The sequence below is a fragment of the Heptranchias perlo genome, chromosome 16 (assembly GCF_035084215.1).
Source record: "Heptranchias perlo isolate sHepPer1 chromosome 16, sHepPer1.hap1, whole genome shotgun sequence".
NCBI classification, from domain to species: Eukaryota; Metazoa; Chordata; class Chondrichthyes; order Hexanchiformes; family Hexanchidae; genus Heptranchias; species Heptranchias perlo.
This window is the reverse complement of record NC_090340.1, coordinates 14154736-14172425: the sequence shown is the minus strand read 5'-3', so window position 1 is coordinate 14172425 and position 17690 is coordinate 14154736. Positions and strand designations below refer to the sequence as shown.

Here is a 17690-nt window from a genome sequence, read left to right as displayed (position 1 = left end):
TGGAAAGACTATCTGTAATCACCAGGTATTGTTCTGTGATTTATAAATGCGAAAGGTTCGAGGATTTCATTTCCACATTCACTGGAGGAAGGAGGAAGCCTCCGAAAGCTTGTGATTTTCAAATAAAGTTGTTGGACTATAACTTGTTGTTGTAAAATTGTTTACAACACACTGAATCATCCTGTGAAAGGGTTAGTGATAAAGAAGCTTATTCTGGACACTAGTTCAGAACCAAAGCTGAATTCTGCCCGCTGGAGATGAGGGGATTGCTGGGGAAAGGAGGGTGGAAAGGTAGTGCACTGGGCCTATCCAAGGACTGAGCAGTGCATTTTTTAGTAACTTTTCCATTTTTGGCTTATATGAAAGGGAACCTGCATTTCTATAGTGTCTTTCACATCCGCAGGACATTCTAATGCACTTCCAATGAAGTACCTTTGAAGTGTAGTCACTGCTGTAACGTAGCAAAATGCGGCAGTCAAAGTACCACAAACAGCAATGAAATAAATGAGCAGATAATCTGTTTTAGTGATGTTGGTTGAGCAATAAACATTGGCCAGGATACCAGGGAGAACTCCCTGCTCTTCTTTGAAATAGTGCAGTGGGATCTTTTACGTCCACCTGAGGGGACAGACAGGGCCTCAGTTTAACGCCTCATCTAAAAGATGGCACCTCCAACAGGCCAGCACGCTCTCAGTACTGCACCATGCACTCAAGTCTCTGGAGTAGGACTTGAGCCTGTGACCGTCTCACTCAGAGGTGAGAGTGATACCCACTGAGTCAAGGCTGACAATTATGTATATTGTACTGTTCCCTCTTAAAAAAAAAAGTGGAAGGGGCCTGCAACTGGCTGGTTACCTCCATTAGCATACACTTGTAATGCAGAGTATGTGCAACTCAGTCAAACTAGAATACTAAAGATGTCTAGAGGCTGTGACCACTCTGTGCAGCGTTACATTTCAGACTTCTCAGAGCGAACTCACCATTTCCCTGCTTCAAAGCTCTGAGCAATTTTAAGAGCTCTCTGGGACTGACACAAAAAACTGCTGGTCTCCCAACAATTCAAATCGCATGGCTAGAGATTTTTAATCTCGGGTAAGTGAGAAGCTGTTTTGTGAAATCAGTATCCTGTGGCATGATTCCTTTCGAAGGGAGAGACTGCTAAGGTCAGGCAGACTCTGATGCTACATCTTCAACACAAGTCAGTTTTAACAGATATAAATTTATTTATTTTACATACATTACACAATATTATCAGTTACTACTTTCTCACATGGTCTAAATGTAATTAAGATTCTAGATTGGGACACAGACAAGAGTTGGGAAGGTCAGAAGGTTGTGGGCACGAACCCAGCAAAATTGAGAAAGTCAGAGAGGTGCAGCACATGCATGCTCTAATTGGCTTGCAGCCAGATTATAAATCCAACCTTGGGCTTTTTTTGGGCCTCCGTTTGAGGATTCACCCACATGGGTGCACTGGTTGTCCGCATGGTGCCTCTAGAATCTCTTCAGACGTCTCGATTGTAAATGTACCTCTTTGATCGCTTGTTATTGTGCTATTGTTCACGTTGGCTTATGCTTAATAAACCTTCATATATGTATCGTGGATATCTGGGTCTCACAGTGTTTGTTTAACAGTCACAACATTTTCCTTGAGCAATGGGCCCACAGGACCTAAAAGTAACCCACAAAACTCCTCCCAGCAGGAGGCCTCTCGCGTAGCGAGACAACACTGACATTTACTCCAAGGATTTCGGGTCAGACATATTCTGTAGAGCCACCAAGGGGCTTCTTTTTCAGATCTTTCCTCTCAGCAGCCTACCAAACATTAGTCAGCGGGGCAGTCTTTCAGGTGACTGAGTCAGCGCGTGGATTGCTTAACCCATGTTCCTGCTCTATAATGGGACCGGAAGCCTCTTCAGACCTGTGGACCCTGGTCGCAGGGTGTGGAAAACATCTGGAGTTGGGACAGAATGTTGTATCTGAAGACAGTGAGTGACGGCCTTGCTTGTGAGTGGCAGGTTCTGAGATCCTCAGCAGCTGAAACAAATTTCACAATAAGTAAAGTATCCTGTCAAATGAAAATGCGAATATTCTGAACATGTACTCTTTCTCCCCCCAGAAAATAGGCAAGAGTTCCTGTGCCAAATTGCAAAATACTTAAATGGCTGAATTGTTCTCTACCAAGCTGCCAGGAAGATAAACTATTTGTCCAGCTGGACTCCGCACAGTCCAGGGGTCAATCCCAGGATATTCTAGGTCTGTGTGGCTTAGTGCCAAATCACACAGCGCAGTTATCCGATGACTGGCCTCAAGTGTATTTGTACCCATTCGTTCCTGCCCTATGTACTGGAGGCAAGCTGGGTACTGTCAGCTGGTGAAAGCACCATGAAGTGGAGATGGCATGGTACAGTGTTAGAAATAAGTTCCACCAATTCAGACAGTCAACCTGACACACAATCCCTTAATTTGCCCCAACAACTTGATTCAACAAAGACGACCTCTCCGAACAAGATCAATTTAGTGGAAGTTTCTTCTGCATTTATGGGTAGGACTGAACATCCATTATCTGTCATCTAAAGCCCACTCCCCATGGGTGGACAATGGAAACTGCTGGATAATTCAGACCTCAAATTTTGGTCTTACACACACAGTCCAGCAATACCCTCAGTACAGGAATACAAAAAAATTACAAAACATTGTTAGTTAATTCACCAAGAAAAGATGAACAAATACAAACAAAATCTGTGCTATGAGACACCATCCTGTAAAATTTCAGCTGATCGGGGGGGGGGGGGTCGGGGGTGGGGGTGGCTCCAATGTAGCTTTACACTATGAATACACATTCAAAAGACCGGATTCAAAACTGCCCAAAGCCATTTCACCTGGGCCCATAAAGCTATAGGAGAGCTAGGAGGAAAGCTTTCCTGCATTAGTGGCTCCATTTACTCTGCTTCTGTAGCATCAGTGCAAAGCAGTTTAACTTCACGTCAACACAAAGAAGTTGCTATGTAAATCCTGGATTCAGGGCCCAAGCTCTTGCTGCAGAGAAGTGGAATGAGGCTCCCTGCTGCGGAGACTCCAGGTTTGCATTCCAACATGTGAGCACAATCAAAAACAAGCCCCTTTTCACTGACACCACTGTTTAATGTAAATGCAATCAACACCAACTGTCTTCAATACAGAGGTCCAGAGATGAATGTCTCACCCACTGTGCCAATCAGCTTCACAAAAGAGCCACAGCGACATTGCTCAACCCCATGAAGGTTTTATATATCCAGCAGACTATAGGTTGAAAACCAAGACCTACAGCACATTATGGTTATGTGGTCAAGCAGGCTGAGGAAATGGAGCTGCAGATATTTAAGAACCACTATAAGGGTATTATAAACACCTTCCCTGCCCATACATGATGACATGTAAATGGAATCAGCAAAACGTAAAGGAAGATCCCAAGCTCTCAGAGTAGTTATTTTAAATGTTCCTCACTGGTTGTTCAGATAATACATGCCAAACATTACTCATCACCGAACCAGGGCACAGGGGAGGGGAAAAGAGGGCACTTCCCAGGATAGATAAAATCTAGTTTTACACAAAAAGCAACAATTATATCTAAATAGATATAATCATTCCTAAAAAGCGCAGTAGACCAAAATCCTTTGTACAGTATTTTAATAGTCATTACTCGTCAACAGGTATTTAATGCAATTAGCCTGTTAACTGCATAACTTCTTGAATGCGTTAACTAGTGCAATAACTGAAGTAATTAACCCATGTAATGTGTACACGAAATAACTACTGCTAGTTATTCTGGCAGGTTATTGCTTTGCCAAGATTGCAAACTGTTGCTCAATATAAAGTTCCAAGAATACAGACAGTATTGTACCTCAAGTCTCTGTGTGCGCGTCTCACATTAGCTCCTTAATCAGCAATGGGTCCCATTACCATCCATCGATTCTTCATTTCAAACAAGCATCTTCACCACTGTCACACGGTGGGAACTAAGTAACTCCTCCCAAGCAGTCTCTTAACGAGATCGGCATGGTACACTGTTCAGAGATATAACAGGACATTAAAGATTAGCAAGACATCTTTGGATTAGTCCCGATTGTTGGGCTGGAGGGGTACTGTTAGCAAAACTCCTTCTTTAAAGGAACATAAAACACCCATGGAAAGTTTTTGGGACAGGTTTTGACCCATCTGTGTATCAACACAATGACAGCCATCACATCATAACTAGTATGCTGAAATGATGCATGACTCACATTTACACAACGCCACATGTCTCAGAGACGTGTCCATGTGCTCGACATACAATCAATTACTTTGAAGAACAGTGACTGTTATGTAGGCAAATAGGGCAGCCCTTTTGACACAGGAAGATCTCAAACACCAACGATATGATTGGCCTATTGATCTTTTTTAACGGCACCCACTGAGAGACCAGTGTGGCCAAACACCAAGATCACTCCTCAGTGCTGCACTGAAGCGTCAGTCTAGATTATGTGCTCCAGTCCTGGAATGGAGCTGGAACCCACAACCTTCTGCCTCAGATGAGAGGAGTGATGAGATCACCAACAAAAATGACATTGGGCCCTATCCTGATCTAAATTGTTGACAATTCCCCTTTAAAGAACACATTACAATTTTTCGTGTGCTCAATTTCAACAAAGTGTCAGTAGGGTGAAGGTTAAGAGAAACAGAAAGCTATACTACACTTGAGAGCTTTTAACTCTTTTTAGTATATTAACAAAATAGGCAGTATAAATATTAAATACCTCCACATACAATGTTATTAGACACATTGTACTTGCAGCATTATAAATACATTTACTGTCTAGGATAATACGACCAGTGAACAGATTCTACAAAACGGAAGGTAACATCCTACGGTCTCAGAATAATCAATTTAATGCACTTCACTGGCTGTTCAGTTAATACATGCCAAACATTACTCATCACAGAACCAGGAATCAGATTGGAGAAATGAACATCATTTTTGCAACAAGCTATGAAAAAATACATTGTTTTTTTTAAACAAGTAAAATACCTGCGCTTGTTAGTCTTGCCATGGTTTTAAACATTGTTCAGCACTAGTTTCAAATCTACAGTCACCGCCCATCATTCACTCTAGTCTTTTTATGCTTCTCACATGGTTCCTTTAACACTAATCAATGTAACTTTTGATGCTTCATTTCAACTGGTTTTCTTCACAGGGTATCTTCAGAACCTCCTCCCAACCAATCTCCAATGACGTCGCCAGAGGGCACTGTTCAAACCAAAAGAAGTTGAAGTTGTGTGAGAATTTGTTCAGTTGGATTTTGACACAAGGGATATTGCTGTGCAAACCCTTTCTTTGGAGAGCCTCTCGGTGACACCATTCAGGTCTCAAATATCACAGCATTAGAAAAATATTGTACCGAGACTTGTATGATTCACCAATGAAAAGGACACTGGGGCTTTTTAAAGGTTCTTTCCTGCTCCAATTTGGTGACATGTACCAATATCTACCACACTCAACCCTTTAGGGCTGTATACTCAGCAGGATAAAAGGCCAAAAGAAAACCCTAAAACTTTCAGTTATGTGGCAGAGTTAACAAAGTAGACTAGCACAGGTATCAGAACCAAGTATTTCCATCATTATAAAAACTTCCACTGTCCAATATGAGGATCAGTGAACTGATTCAGCAAATGTACAGGAATACCCAAGTTCTGAGAGTAAAGACTTTAATAACCTTCACTGGCCACTCAGATTCTACTTGCCACACATTACTCATCACAGAACCTGAGGGAAGAGGACATTTCCAGCAATCAAATTGAAAATTGTGCATAGTTTATATAATTAGAAATAGCCACGAGAATGATTCTATCTTGTTAATTATAAAGAAAAATATTGCACATTACTTGTAAAAAAAAATGGTTCACTAATTAATTATGCAAGCTAACAATTTGCCATGATTGTACCAGCTGCTTAACATTAAGTTCCAAACTTGGACACAACGTACCTCCGCAAATCGCTGCCTCCGTGGGCTGAACGTGCCTCAAACATTGCTCCGTAAACAGAAACTGATGTCGTTTTTAACTGTGGGCATTTGATTTAAAGTCGTCATCTTCCCGTGATTGGCCTCAGTATTATCCTGGCTCATCCCTCAACGATGTCATCAGCACACACTGATCAAAGAGAGACAGGAATAAAACAAAAGGATATGAAAGTTAAACGATTAGTCTGATATTTTTATAAAGAACAGTGTTGGCAAAACACCTTTATAAGGAAATAAACATAGACATTGAGTTATTCGGAATGCTTTTATCCAGTTCCTTATCAAAAATGACAACACTAGCAACACAAACAAAGCTCCAGAAAAATATCACACTGTGCTTGCCAGCAATATCACAATTTTTGAAAAAAATTATTCATTCTCGGGGTGTGGGCATTTCTGGCAAGGCCAGCATCCATTGTCTATCCCTTGTTGCCCTGAGTGGCTTGCTAGGCCACTTCAGAGGGCAGTTGAGTGTCAACCGCATTGGTGTGGGGCTGGAGTCATTATAGGCCCGACCGGGTAAAGATGGCGGGTTCACTATAGGAGAGCTTCATGGTCACTTTTGCAGGTACCAGCACTTTATTTCCAGATTTAAAAAAAAAACTAAATTCAAATTCTCAAACTGCTCTGGTGGGATCTTAACTCATTATTATTATTAATCCAGGCCTCTGGATTACTAGTCCATTAACATAACCTCTATGCTACTATACCCAAGATTTAACAAAAATCATCCCGCTCCAAGTAGTCGATGACCCACTTAAAATACTCACCAATGCAGCTATTGTAAAACTGTGAGTTGAGAGCTTTCAGTTACATGGGCAAGTGGGCTAACAAAATGGCCACCACAGGTGTTAAAAACTTCTACCTACAGCTATGTGGACACATAAGACTACCCTTAGACTGTAGATCAGAACCGATTCAGCAAAATGTAGAATAATATCCCAAGCTCTCAGAGTAATCAGTTTAATGCTCTTCAATGGCTGTTCAGATAATACATGCCAAATGTTACTCATCACAGAAGCAGGGAGAGGAGGAGAAAGAGAGCACTTCCAGGGATCAGATTTAAAAACCTAGTTTTACACAAGCAGCAAAAAAAAAAAATCAAGATTCATATAATTACATTTTTCTTTGTGTAGTATTTTAATGCAGTCATTAAACTGTCAAGTGCATTTTAACAGGTATTTTGAAGCAGTTAACCAGCAAATTGGTTACTCTAAGATAGCACACATTGGAATTGTACACAAACATGTTATCCAGTGTATCACAGAAGTTAAACCCCATCATGTTGTGCACATGAAATAATTACAGCTATTTATTCTGGCAGGTTACGGTTTTGCCAAGATTGTAAACTGTTGCTCAACATAAAGTTCCAAGAATACAGACAGCATTGTACCTCAAGTCACTGTGTGTACCCTCTCTTCGCTCCTTAGACATCAATGGGCCCCATGATTATCCATCGATTCTTCATTTCAAACAAGCATTTTCACCACCTTCACAGTGGGATTAAATAACTCCTTCCAAGCAGTCCCTTAAATGAGATCGGCATGGTGCACTGTTCAGAGACTTAAAAGACATTAAAGATTAGTGAGATGTCTTTGGATTAGTCCTGATTGTTGGGCTGGAGGGATACTGTTAGCAAAACTCCTTCTTTAAAGTAACACAAAACACCCATGGAAAGTTTTTGGGACAGGTTTTGACCCATCTGTGTATCAACACAATGACAGCCATCACATCATAACTAGTATGCTGAAATGATGCATGACTCACATTTACACAACGCCACATGTCTCAGAGACGTGTCCATGTGCTCGACGTACAATCAATTACTTTGAAGAACAGTGACTGTTATGTAGGCAAATAGGGCAGCCCTTTTGACACAGGAAGATCTCAAACACCAACGATATGATTGGCCAGTTGATCTTTTTTAACAGCACCCATTGAGAGACCAGTGTGGCCAAACACCAAGATCACTCCTCAGTGCTGCACTGAAGCGTCAGTCTAGATTATGTGCTCCAGTCTTGGAATGGAGCTAGAACCCACAACCTTCTGCCTCAGATGAGAGGAGTGATGAGATCACCAACAAAAATGACATTGGGCCCTATCCTGATCTAAACTGTTGACAATTCCCCTTTAAAGAACACATTACAATTTTTCGTGTGCTCAATTTCAACGAAGCCCCATATGCTCCATAGGGTGATGGTTAAGAGAAACAGAACGCTTTGGTACATTTGAAAGCTTTTAGAATTTATTTTTAGTAAATTAACAAAATGGGCACTAATCATAATAAAACCCTCCACTTACAACGTTATTAGACACACTGTACTTGCAGCGTTATAAATACATTTACTGTCCAGGATAATACGGCCTGTTAACAGATTCTACAAAATGGAAGGAAACATCCGATGGTCTCAGAATAATAAATTTAATGCCCTTCACTGGCTGTTCAGTTAATACATGCCAAACATTACTCATCAAAAAACCAGGTTGGAGAAATGAACATCATTTTTACAACAAGCTATGAAAAAATACATTTTTTTAAACAAGTAAAATACCTGCGCTTGTTAGTCTTGCCATGGTTTTAAACGTTGTTCAGCGCTGGTTTCAAATCTACAGTCACTGCTTGTGCCCATCATTCCCTTTAGGCTCTTTATGCTTCCTTTAACACTAATCAATGTAATTCTTAACCTTTGATGCTTCATTTCACTGGATATCTTCACACGGTGATCTCCAATGACATCGCCAGAGGGCACTGTTCAAACCAAAAGAAGTTGAAGTTGTGTGAGAATTTGTTCAGTTGGATTTTGACACAAGGGATATTGCTGTGCAAACCCTTTCTTTGGAGAGCCTCTCGGTGACACCATTCAGGTCTCAAATATCACAGCATTAGAAAAATATTGTACCGAGACTTGTATGATTCACCAATGAAAAGGACGTTGGGTTTTTTAAAGATTCTTTCCTGCTCCAAGTTGGTGACACCTGCTATATTCAACCCTGTGGGGCTGTATATTCAGCAGGGAAAAGGTGAACAGAAAACCCTGAAACTTCCGTCATTTGTACAGCTGTAAGTTATGTGGCAGAGTTAACAAAGTAGGCTAGTACAAGTATCAGGATCAAGTATTTCCATCATTATAAAAACTTCCACTGTCCAAATATGAGGATCAGTGAACTGATTCAGCAAATGTACAGGAATATCCCAAGTTCTGAGAGTAAAGACTTTAATAACCTTCACTGGCCACTCAGATTCTACTTGCCACACATTACTCATCACAGAACCTGAGGGAAGAGGACATTTCCAGCAATCAAACTGAAAATTGTGCAGTTTATATAATTAGAAATAGCCACGAGAATGATTCTATCTTGTTTATTATAAAAAAACATTGCATATTATTTGTAAAAAAAAGTTCACTAATTTAATTATGCAATCTAATAATTTGCCATGATTGTACCAGCTGCTTAACATTAAGTTCCAAACTTGGACACAACGTACCTCCGCAAATCGCTGCCTCCGTGGGCTGAACGTGCCTCAAACATTGCTCCGTAAACAGAAACTGATGTCGTTTTTAACTGTGGGCATTTGATTTAAAGTCGTCATCTTCCCGTGATTGGCCTCAGTATTATCCTGGCTCATCCCTCAACGATGTCATCAGCACACACTGATCAAAGAGAGACAGGAATAAAACAAAAGGATGTGAAAGTTAAACGATTAGTCTGATATTTTTATATAGAAAGAACAGTGTTGGCAAAACACCTTTAAAGGAAATAAACATCTACAGTGAGTTATTCGGAATGTTTTTATCCAGTTCCTTATCAAAAATGACAACACTAGCAACACAAACAAAGCTCCAGAAAAACACTGACACTTGCCAGCAATGCCATAATTTAAAAAAAATTATTCTCAGGATGTGGGCATTTCTGGCAAGGCTGGAATTCATTGTCGATCCCAAGTTGCCCCGAGTGGCTTGCTAGGCCACTTCAGAGGGCAATTGAGAGTCAACCTTATTGGTGTGGGGCTGGAGTCACATGTAGGCCAGACCGGGTAAGAACGGCTGGTTTCCTTCCCTAAAGAACATTAGTGAACCAATAACTTCATGGTCACTTTTACTGGTACCAGCTTTTTAAAAAACTAAATTCAAATTCTCAAACTGCCCTGGTGGGATTTGATTATTATTAATTATTATTATTAATTCAGGCCTCTGGATTACTAGTCCAGTAACATAACCATTACGCTACCGTACCCAAGATTTAACAAAAAAAATCACCCTGCTCCAAACAGGCGATGACCCACTTAAAGTACTCACTGTTGTAAAGCTGACACTTATGGTGTGAGTTGGTGAATTGAGAGCTTTCAGTTACATGGTCAAGTGGGCTAACAAAGTGGCTACCACAGGTATTAAAAACTTCTAACTACAGCTACATGGACACACAGACTACTCTTAGACTGTAGATCAGAACCGATTCAAAGAAATGTAAAATAACATCCCAAGCTCTCAGAGTAATCTGTTTAATGCTCTTCAATGGCTGTTCAGATAATACATGCCAAACATTACTCATCACAGGAGCGGGGGGTGGAGAAAGAGAGTACTTCCAGGGTTCAGATTTAAAAGCTTTACGCAAACAGCAAAAAAATTCAACATTTAAATAATTACATTTTCCTTTGTGTCGTATTTTAATGCAGTCATTAACCTGTCAAGTGTTTTTTAACAAGTATTTTGAAGCAATTAATCAGTGTATCTCGGAAGTTAAACCCCATCATGTTATGTGTACGAAATAACTACGGCTATTTATTCTGGTTTGTCAAGATTGCCAACTGTTGCTCAACATAAAGTTCCAAGAATACAGACAGTATTGTACCTTGTCACTGTGTGTCTCTCCTCACTCCTTAAACATCAATAGATATCACGATTATCCACTGATTCTTTATTTCAAACAAGCATCTTCACATGGTGAGACTAAGTAACTTCTCCCAACCGTTCTCTTAAATGAGGTCACCACTGCCCACTGTTCAGAACAATAAAAGGATATTAAAGGTTAGTGAGACATCTTAGGAATAGTCCGATGTTTGGGCTGGAAGGGTACTGTTAGTGAAACCTTCTTTAAAAGAACATCAAACACCCATGGAAAGTTACTGGGAAAGGTTTTGATCTCTCTGTGTATCAACACAATGACAGCCTTCACATCATAAATGGTATGCTGAAATGGTGCGTGACTTACATTCACACAACGCCTCATGTCTCAGACGTCTCTGTGTGCTCGACGTACAATCAATTACCTTGAAAAGCAGTGATTGTTTTTATGAAAGCAAATATTGCAGATATTTTGACACAGCAAGGTCTCAAATACTAATGAAATGAATGGATTGTTGATCCGTTTTGACGGCCAGACACCAGGATAACTCCCCGCACTTTTTTGAATAATGTCACGGGATCTTTAATGTCCATCTGAGCCACTTGAACAGGCAGATACGGCCTCAGTTTAATGTCTCACCTCCAGAAATGCAGCGCTTACTCAGTACTGCACCGAGTGCCTGTCTAGATTATGTGCTCCAGTCCTAGAATACAACCTTCTGATTCAGAGGTGAGAGGAGTGATGTGATCACCAGCAAAAATAACACTGAGCCCTATCCTGCCCTAAATTGGTTGACAATCCCCCATTAAACATATCACAGTACTTGATACACTCAATCCTACAAAGCCCCATATATTCAATTGGGTAAAGGTTAAGAAAAATAGAAACCTGTACTACATTTTGAAAGCTTTTAAATATTTCTTCAGTACATTCATAAAATAGGCAGCAAGTAATTATGAGGAGCTTTGCTAAGATTTCCACTGCACAGTCAGTAACTAGATGGCATAAATTTAAGGTCATCACCAAAAGAACAAAAGGAGGAGGTATGGGGAATTTCTTTGTGTAGAGCATTAAGATATGGAATGCCCCACCAGAAACAGCAGCAGCATAGAATCCATAATTGCTTTTAAACAGTTACTGGTAAATATTTGAAAAAGGCAAATTTTAAAGGGTATGGGAAAAGGGCAGGGACTGAACAGAAAGCTCTTTCAGAGAGCCTGGGCAGGCACAGTGGGGGAAAGGCCTCGTTCTGCAGTGTCAGCTTTGGCTCAGTGGTAGCATGTTTGCCTTGGAGTCAAAAAGTTGAGGGTTCAAGCCCCACTCCAGAGACTTGAGTACGTAATGTAGGCTGGCGCTCCATTGCAATACTGAGGGAGTGCTGCACTACCGGAGGTATCGTCTTTCAGATAAGACATAAAACCAAGGGGGTCTTCTGCCCTCTCAGGAGGATGTAAAAGAGCCCATGGCACTATTCGAAGAGCAGGGAAGTTCTCTCGGTGTCCTGGCCAACATTTATCCCTCAACCAACATCTAAAATAGATGATCTGGTCGTTTACCTCATTGCCGTTTGTGGGACCTTGCGGTGCACAAATTGGCTGCCCAGTTTCCTACATCTATTATAACAGTGAGCATGTGTTAAGTGCTTTGGGACGCCCTGAGATCGTGAAAGGCGCTATATAAATTCAAGTTTCTTTCTTTTTTGTGCTGTAAAATTCTACATTTCTATATTTTTTTTATTCGTTGGATGTGGGCATCGCTGGCAAGGCCAACATTTATTGCTCATCCCTAATTGCCCTTGAGAAGATGGTGGTGAGCCGCCTTCTTGAACCGCTGCAGTCCATGTGGTGAAGGTTCTCCCACAGTGCTGTTAGGTAGGGAGTTCCAGGATTTTGACCCAGCGACAAAACAAAACATCAGCAAGAAACATGTACTTGTAGTGCTTAAACACTTACTGCTCAGATAAACTACCTGTGAACAGATTCAACAAAATGGAAAGGAATATCCCAAGCTCTCAGAGTAATCATTTTAATGCTCTTCACTGGCTGTTCAGATAATACATGCCAAACATTACTCATCACAGAAGCAGGGAAGAAAAAAGGATATTTCCAAGAGATGAAACTTCTGTCTCCAATGAATTAGTTAAAATTCAGCATATAAACAAAATAGCAGACAGGAATTTTACTCCGAGGTTGAAAAATTGCTTCCAGTGTGTACAAAATTAATACCAAAAAATTAAAAATATTTTGCCCAAGAAAGTCATTTATTCTTATAAATTAGTATTTTTGCTGTGATCCCAAAATTCTGCTCAACATTAATTTCCAGCCATTGATACCAGCTCAATTGCTAAATTTAAATCTGAGATGGATAGCTTTTTGGCAATCAAAGGTATTAAGGGATATGGGCCAAAGGCGGGTATATGGAGTTAGATCACAGATCAGCCATGATCTTATCTAATGGCGGAGCAGGCACTAGGGGCTGAATGGCCTACTCCTGTTCCTATGTACCTCCAACCATCATTGCATGTGCCTGTGAATTCTCCCTCCCCTGGTTAACATGCTTCCCCCATCCCTCAAAAACAAGCTTCAAAGCTCCTGATCGGTCTTTCAGCAAAATTATGGGTTCGGTTCCACAAGCAACCCTCCTGTCCTCATTGGATGCCCACACATACAGCCTTCCAGCAGGGTCCCCTGGACAGTGATCGGGTGCCTGATATTCCCCCCTTTCTGAATCTGGTTGTGCTGAGGCCAATTGTAACTCTCCTACCGCTTCCCCAGATGAGAGCAATTAGCTCGGCACAATCAGGGATGGAACCCGAGACCGTTGTAATCTGAACGGCTCATACTCCACGCTGGGCAATGCAATCGACCCATTGAACTGACCGACTCTGGTAGTTTTTCACCCCCCCCCCCATCTCTCCCCCGGCACGGATTAAGAAAGGTGCACCTACAACTGCAGTGGTGCTACTTCTGCTGAATGACAACATTCGCAGTGAATTTTCCCTGAGGAAGCCCCAGGCCCAGCACATTGCTCCTCATGAAGGCTCAACCTTGCGCGGGCTCTGCCTGAGGCTACTGATTGGCGCGAGCGAGCGGCCTCACACAGCTCCCCGGTAACCAGTACCGGGCCCCGGCCCGACTACACCCTCGAAACAAGCCGTTAGACAGAACTCCCGGGCGCGGAGCCACGGTCACTACTCTTTCCGACCCTCGCACACCTCAGGTTCCTCAGCACCTACCTCGCCGCCATCGATTTGAAAAGGGATTCTTTACGCGCATGCGCTTAGCGCCCCCCCCCCCAGTGTACTCTGGGAGTTGCAGTTCGGCGGGAGGCGCTTCTTTCCAGGAAGGTTCGGCGAGAACTACACTACCCGGAAGGCTTTGCGCGCTACCCCTGCTATTTCACTAACGGCCGCGGCGTGGCGCTGTAACTGGGCGCCAGCACTGTGTGGGAGGGGGGAGGAGCCTAGCGAGGGGGCGGGATCCAAGGCCAAGCTGCAGCCAATCGGAACCTGTGAACCTGGTTGATTGACAAGAAAGACTCAGGGGCGGCGGACAGGCGCTTCGGATGCGATGGAGCGGAGTTTGCCGGATAAAGGGGGATTTGAGTTGAGTTGAGTTTGCACAAGTGAAAAGCATACAAACAAAAATTGCAGTGACACAAAGTATTTGGGATTTAGCTTTATTTATTACGGGTAAAGCTTGTCCTTCAGTCTGTGGACAATCTGATCATTTACCTGGCTCAGGTGTGTTGATAACCCGGATGGGATGGTGTCAGAGTGCTTTCTCTCTCAGAGCCTGGGGAATTGTTGCTGGTTCTACCAGTTTGTAGGATCTCCGGGTGAATATAAACTAAACTTTGGGTCTTCGTTTGAAGGATTTGAAGCCTTTGCCGTGCAGTAATGCAACCATGAGTTAGAATCGCACTGAAGGAATAGATTGGACGGATCACCTCTTTCAACGCATAGTTGACTTGGGAATAACACTTTAGGGACTGAAGTCTGAACAGGTAAGCGAAATACTTTTATAGTTTTAAAACAAAAATCTGATTTGTTTTTCAGGAGTTGATGCGTGTATTTATGTGAAAACACCTTTGCCTCTGCCTTTAATGCGAATCTATACATTGGCATGGGATTCCACACTCAGCAATGCTGGATTGCATTCACCTGCTCTTAGTTAATGGTTCTGTGTAGATTTTGCAAAACAAAATGGAGAAGTGGAGCTGATAATGCACCTGAATTACAGGATTAAAGGGAGGCCTGGCTTCACGATAAAGTGACAGTAACTTTTTTGTGGATGGGGAAATGGATCATTTTTATTATTGTGTATTTTGGCATATTGTGTGCAGGGTAATTTTTTTATGTACCCCCCCCCAAACTTTTTAAATATGAATGTAGGTCTTCATTGCAGGAAGGCCTAGATTTTCTTTTTGTTTTCGTTGCCTGCATCATTGTTGATCCTGCCATAGGGTCAATCTGGCTGGCCCTCCTCATCTGTAATGATCTTGTGATCTGGTTCTAAAGCCGTTGCTAACCATCTTTAGCTAAATTAAAATTTTATGTGATTGTGAAATACACACAAAGGTACTCATCCTCCCCAGCTTCTTGACATTGGACTTAAATTAACCAATTGTAGTTAAGAGCATATAAAAGCCCACACCCAAAGGTAAGTTGCAAAGTAACTGTTTGAATTTGCTGCTTTGTTTTTGATTTCCTTTTTTCAGTGCTGCAGGGTTCAACTGCTGGAATTTGGTAGGACTGGCAAGTTGAAAGTGCTGTTCTTTGCGCTGCATCTTCATTGGTAGATAAATCCTGAACCAACCTATGAGTGCTGAGAACAGACCTGTTCAAATTGCCAGCCCTGCCAAATTCAAGCAGACGAACTGAACCGTGCAGCATAAGATTAAAAAATCAGAGAAACTGAGTGGACACCGGTGCTGTGCCTAGGCTTGTGGACCAAATATGCCCCTCAGGTTGTAGGTAATATCCATTCTTCTCTCTCTCTCTCTCTTCCCATAAGGAGCCCATTCCTACTGCCTGTGGTGGATCTATAGCCACCAATACTTCACTTTTGTGTTGTATTGCTCAAAAAGTTCTTTCCAGACACAACCCAAATTTGGAAAGACATAATCTGTAATTGCGCTGCTCAGTCTTTTTTTCCCCCCCACAGTTCATCTAACACACGTCCAACACACTTTGTATGTCACACTTTAACAAAATATCATTTTCAAAATGGACATAGGGAGTCAACCATTTCCCGCTGATCTTTCTGACCTTGACAACTTAGCCTCTCCTCAAAGGCAGAAGCTGGAGATTTACAAGCAACTATAAATATGCAGAAACTCCCCTTATCAATTATCCTAATTTCCCACAGGGAGTATCTGAGTCGTGCCCTTAAAGACAGGCCAGGTTAAACACAGCTCCATCTTAACAGCTAAACATCATGACCGTGCTCCAGACTATCTCTGAGCATTGCCTCGGGAAATCAGCTAGTAATGTTTAAAAAAACATTTAAAAAATACTCTTTGGGCTTATCTGTACTGTATTTTAAAATCTTATATGGGTGTTTAAGTGTTAGAAATCATGCAACATTAAAGTAAATTTTTAAAATATTTCCTAGCCTTTAAACCCTTGCTGTACTTCTTAGTCTTTTAATCCCTTAAATACTGCATCTTCAATTGTCAAACTATGCAGGTTATCTTGTGTTGTAAGATGAACAAGTTTACATTAGTCTTGTCAATTATCTTAAAATTATTTATCTCTACGACATAACTCTTTTTCTTTAAGAAGTAGTGGGTTAAAATGCAGACTTGTGAATCTAAAACATTGCTTCCACTGTGTGTACAGTCGTAGCAACGTGCCCATTGTACTATCCGGTTGTGTGCACTGTGCATTCAGAAGTGTCCAGTGGTTTAATAAAATGTTTTTATATGTAAGGTTTGGGAGGACAAAAAAATCAGACTTATTTTTTAAAAAAAATTACATCTCTCTCTTTCAATGTTTTTTGAAAGTCGAATGGGGTAACCAGGTCTAAATTCTCAGTTTTTTAACTCCTATTTTTCCTCCTGAATTCTGTAAAGTTGGAGGGTAGCTCTATATTCTTTCCTGCTTATCTTTGTTTTACTTATGTCTATTCAAAATGGGGAGGGGTATGATTAAGTTTATAGATTTTAAACTTCCTGAGAGCCTGTATAAACCTGGGAGACTCAATAACCATCGAGATCAGCAATCATATGAAACGTCCCTCTGAAAGTTTTCTGTTCGAAATGAGAACTGGAAATTGGCTCAATTTCCAATTGTGCATTTTAAAAACAAAACAAGTTCCAGGGAAACCTCCCCACTTCCCCAGCTCTGAGTTGAAGTGGGTAGCTGACCCACACAGCCGGGAAGGTCTCTGGTCCGATCCTATGTCTGTGTTGAGTTTGCTGTTTGGGCAGGGGATGAAGGTGTACAACAATTGGCCTCTATGTCTCTCGTTTACCAAGTGTAAAACTGACCAGGGATCCTGCTCCTGATCGCTGTCGCTGTCTGGTGATTGCTGCTGTAAAGTGTTTGTGCATATCGGATGAAGATGGCCTCAGTCTCGGCTGTTGGTTGCTTGAATCAGTAATTGCCTACATAAAATTGATTGGTTGACATCTGGTCTTGTAAAAAAAAAAAATCAGCCTTTACAGTGCCAACGAATACCAGTATACGGTCCTGAAAATGGAAGATGGACATCTTCCAATTGCTCTGCCAATGTATTGGGAACAATGGCAAGAGAAAACTCTACTTGCATTTAAAGTACAGTCATCTGTGAGAATCATTGCAAT

The 17690-nt window shown here is 41.5% G+C and overlaps 1 protein-coding gene and 1 long non-coding RNA gene across 2 annotated transcripts in view; one reads left to right on the top strand and one right to left on the bottom strand.

Moving 5' to 3' along the window:
• Nucleotides 1–1203: 1203 nt before the first annotated feature.
• On the bottom strand, nt 1204–14166 carry LOC137333253 (uncharacterized). Its single transcript, XR_010965826.1, has 9 exons — nt 14119–14166; nt 10890–11036; nt 9526–9691; nt 8591–8787; nt 7432–7601; nt 6003–6168; nt 5048–5266; nt 3884–4046; nt 1204–2037 (listed from the first exon to the last, which is right to left on the bottom strand). It is a non-coding gene; the product is annotated as an uncharacterized lncRNA (long non-coding RNA).
• A 271-nt stretch (nt 14167–14437) lies between these two features.
• Nucleotides 14438–17690, top strand: part of LOC137333495 (aryl hydrocarbon receptor-like) — a 91041-nt gene continuing 87788 nt past the window's right edge. Inside the window, exon 1 of the mRNA XM_067997661.1 lies at nt 14438–14888. The gene's annotated coding sequence lies outside the window, so the exon portion shown is untranslated. The remainder of the gene's footprint in view (nt 14889–17690) is intronic.